Here is a 4476-nt window from a genome sequence, read left to right as displayed (position 1 = left end):
ACTTTCTCTCTTTCTATCTCTGTTTTTTTCAGTTGCTAGTTTCCCCTCAAGAGGAATGAGCTCATGTTTGTGGGCTCTGTTGCCACATGTTGTGGTTCACTTTCTAGAATAAGGATGAGTTAGTTCCTGGTCAGACCACAGAGAAGCAGCCAGAAAGAAAACGTGCTTCCCTGTCAAGAACAAACACAAAACATTTGCATGACTTAGTGTAATTACTTGAGTACAGAGATTAGACTTAAAGTAGGATCATAATAATTGTGATTTTTAAAAAAAATTATTGTCAAAGGGAACTTATTATGCTCATTTCCCTTTTTAAAACAATTCCTGCATTTACCAGAGCGGTTTTGCATGATCACAGTTTAAAAAATCCTTAGCTTTTTGGCTGAGATGAGCATTTAGAGACATTCATTCACCTGAAGTAATTTACAGCCAATAGTATAGCAAAACTGCCTGAACGAGGCATGAGGAGACACACTTTCGTGTTTTTATGCAAAATTCAGACCCTACCTTCTGAATGTTGCTCATATTGTTTTTCCAGTCTTCTAATTTCCAATTTGGTGAGCCTGTGCTGTCTTAGTTGACAGGAGTGGGACCTGATGTAGTCTTCTGCTGTTGTAGACCATCTGCTACAGGATTCAATGTGTTATTCAGAGATGTCTTTCTACACACCTTGGTTGATATGAGTGGTTATTTGAGTATTCTGCTTCCTATTATCTTGAAGCAGTCTCGCCATTCTCCTCTGACATCAACAAGGCATTTTTACTCAAAGGACTGCTGCTCACTGCATATGTTCCTCTTTTAATCCCCAGAGATGGTTGTGTGGGAAAATCCTAGCAGATCAACAGTTTCTGAAATACTCAGACCAGCCTGTCTTACACCAACAAATATGCAAAGTTTAAAGTTACCTAACTCACTTTTCTTCCCCAAAAAGTATGTGGATCCTTTAATATAACTGGAAGAATTTCTATCCTGCTTGTTCAGAATCATTATTGCTTAGGAAAAGAAATGCACAGAGAATACTTTTGCTAAATGTAGTCTTTTCGGTGAGGTTAGGATAGCACTTCAAGTGCAGCATCATCCTGGATTTAGGTGTCAAGACTGATATGCATCTTTCTCTCCCTGTGGCTTTTACATCTGGAATCAAACAGAATTGCAACTCATGAAAGAATTGTTTCCATACAAACATGCAGACTGCCTTCCAGTTTAACTCCACTCCTCAGCTTGTATAAAACCCTTTATAGTTCACTCTGTCTCCCTGCCCCAAAAAGCCACAGTACAACCAGAGATTATATATGCCAAGTAATGAGATGAAGAATAGGGACGATGGCATGTGGAGTTGATGCTGAGGAGAATTTACAACATCTGCCTTCTTTGTTGTGGCAAATGCATGAGTTGGACCAATGTTTTGGTTAATTTCATGTCTGAACCAGACATGAAGAACCCTCGGTTTCTTGTTATGAAACTGAGTGCTCTTATGGGATGAACAAGAAAATAATCTCATATATTGTAATTCAGAAAAAAATGAGAAAATATATATATAAAAAAAAGCCAAAAGAAAACACCGGTCATATCTTTAGAAAGCAACATTATGCCACAGACTGTCACTGTTGTGAGTCCATCCATTAGTTTGCAAAAACTTGTTATGAAGCCTCAAGCTGTGCACTTTTGCCGTGACAGTCTAGACATGTTGAATCTGGGATGTGACAAGTGAGTGTGGATTTCACTGTTTAATTGAGGCACACGCTCAAAGGCTTGCAAGTTGTCAGTTACACAAAGGAGAACATAATTTATACAATGAAAGTCACATTGTATTAAATAAGACTTGAAACTAGTGACTCTGGCCACGAATTCATCAGGAAAGTGTTTCCTGAGGTTGTGGATCAAAGTCTTTGTTTTCCAGACTTCCATAGAAGAAGAATTATTTTCGAAACCAAATGAGTTCCCTCCTCACGGCCATCAGGAATACTGAAAGCTGAATTACTGGCTTCACTTTCCAAACGCCAAAGCTACATTCATGTTTTATATGCAGTCTATGGTTCTGGCATTTATTGTTACTGTGACTGTGAAGCGTCCCTTGTGTTAACGGCACAAACTGCTGACAACAATCCATGAACGCTCCAACCTCCTGAAAGAATTCACTGTCAAAGTCTTGTGTTCATCTATGGTAGGTCAGCTACACAGTATTACACAGGTGGTTCTAATGTTAAAATCTTTCTCCTGAGATACAAAGTTTTGAATTATCATGTGCCATGATAACTTACAGATCTCACTGTGCCATATTATCCCAGTAGAGCACTTTGATCAACGACTACAGGCTTGCTTGTCGTTCCTAGAGCCTCTAAAAGTAGAATGCGAGGCAGAGCCTTCAAGTCTCAGGTTCCTTTGTAGAACCATTTACACTTTGGATTCAGGAGACAGACGTCCCCTGTGTTTTTAAGGTTAGCCTTAAAGTGTTCCTTTTTGAAACATCACTTAGTTATGCATCTTACATCAGTCTGTTGGAGGCCTTCCCATGATGGACACAGCATTTCTTCTCCACGTGTCTATGTGCCACTGCTGAACGTCATTAACAATGCCCTCTCTCTCCTGTAGTCTGTGTTTTGTTGATCGTTCTTCCTCTTTTATGTTTTTTCTTTAACCTAAGAGCTTGGTTCTGCTGAATGGTTCTTCCTATTAAATGGGAGGGATTTTTGGACTTCTCTCTGGTATTGTATGGCCTAGCTGATGAGGTGGGTGGTGTTATGCATTGGCTCTGTAACTGAACTAGCTAATTATTCTGTATGTAAAAATAAAAAAAATATAAGAGAACCAATTATTTATCTTGTATTTTTAAAGGTTTTTTTTTTTCAGAATCATTTACAAAATGACTGCATCCATACTCAATAGTTTTTCGGGTACAAAATGTTAGTTTTCATCCTTTGATTAAACTCATTGGCACAATGGGGGTGTGATATCACACCAGAGAGAAATGTGAACAGGCAAAGGTCTCCCCATGATTTTCCAGCCTATTCCATGGACTAAAATTGACTAAAATTATTATTTTAGTTTCATCAGATCTCTCCATTGTGAACTAAAATGGCTCAAAAATGATCAATATATTAAAAACATTTGCTCTCTCTGGAAAAAAACCCTCACTCACTATCAGAAAACATCTGATCTTGTGGTTAGAGACAAAAAAATATACTTGAAACATCAGTACAATAGTCTACATGTGTGTAAAAGTAGTCCCTCTTGCATACCTTCACGCTTTGATGTATCAAATAAAAAGTTAAAGTCTTACTTTCCTGCAGGATAACTGAAACCATGTTGACACGACTTCACAGCCTTTATTCAGACTGCCGGCCACGGGGGGATTTTTCATCCAATCATTTTTACATCCGTTTCACATGTGGAAACAATCATACACGTGATTACAGCTAGAAGCTGTCAGTCAAAACACCTATGTGCTGTACACCTCCACATGCCTCAGCTGTGTGATCTCTGTGACACACACACACACACACACACACACACACGTCCAACTTAACTTCCTCCCTCTCTTTTCTTTTCACCTGCTGACGTGCAGCGATTTCCTGCTTCCAATTCCCCTCCACAAATCTGCAGAAATAATTATTGATATTATTTTAGGATGAGCAGGGATGTTTTTCTTTTTTGTGAGACATTAAAAGGGAGAAGAGCTGTTAGAAAGTCTTTTCAGAGTGATTGGATCAATCTTTTCAACCTGCAAAATCAAACTTTTCTGATTTGTTGTTTAGAGATGCTAATTCCCCACTGGTCTATTTTTTGATCACATGAATGCTACTCCCGCTAACAACTGACTGTGACCGTGGAGTGCTGGAGGGAGGAACTATCCCAGTATAATTTCCAGAAGCAAAGATGCCACCAAAGACGATTGTGTTAACCCTTTAAAGCCGGTCGGAGCGGGCACGCTCTGTTGTGCGTAACTGTTTTTAAATCCCGGTAGCACTGCAACCATGTAAGCTAGCGCAATAATTTTTTTTGCATATGAAACCGGAGGAGTTGTACTTACATTTTATGCCATCAGCTTGTCCTAGGTCACGGTTTCCTTCCACATATAGCTTTGCAAAAACTGCATAAAAAGCGCTTGCAGCAACAAAAACATAATATTCCAGAAACACGATCCGATCAGCTGTTCGTAACACTTCCTACTCCATCAGCGCGAACTATCGCATGTCCACCGTGATCTGCCCGAAACCGGACGTGACGTCATTTTGCGGAAATGTAGTTTCTTTTACCATCAGGGGCTTATGAGCCTATACTTGTGTTTTTAAAAGTTATGTTTGACTTTATGACTTTCTGTGTCGTTTCTGGGATGCTTAGGACTCATATTGCACTGCTGGAAATAGTTTATTTTGATGCATATGCTGTTTTTTCGCAAATTTGCATTATAATATTTATTTTCGATTTTCCTGCAGTATATGAAAATTGGTGTATTTCAAAAATAAAACTATGAAG

At 38.9% G+C, this 4476-nt stretch overlaps 1 long non-coding RNA gene across 2 annotated transcripts; it reads right to left on the bottom strand.

Annotated features, from left to right (window-relative positions):
* Nucleotides 1-7: 7 nt before the first annotated feature.
* Nucleotides 8-4073, bottom strand: LOC109198489 (uncharacterized). Of its 2 annotated transcripts, none has more exons than XR_002059271.2 (4): nt 4031-4073; nt 3281-3597; nt 508-626; nt 8-170 (listed from the first exon to the last, which is right to left on the bottom strand). It is a non-coding gene; the product is annotated as an uncharacterized LOC109198489 (long non-coding RNA). The 2 variants fall into 2 exon arrangements; XR_002059272.2 differs by having other exon boundaries at nt 508-623.
* Nucleotides 4074-4476: the final 403 nt, after the last annotated feature.

This window comes from Oreochromis niloticus, unplaced genomic scaffold, assembly GCF_001858045.2.
Source record: "Oreochromis niloticus isolate F11D_XX unplaced genomic scaffold, O_niloticus_UMD_NMBU tig00008480_pilon, whole genome shotgun sequence".
Taxonomy (NCBI): Eukaryota; Metazoa; Chordata; class Actinopteri; order Cichliformes; family Cichlidae; genus Oreochromis; species Oreochromis niloticus.
Note: the sequence above shows the minus strand (reverse complement) of the source record. Positions and strands in the feature narration are given on the sequence as shown.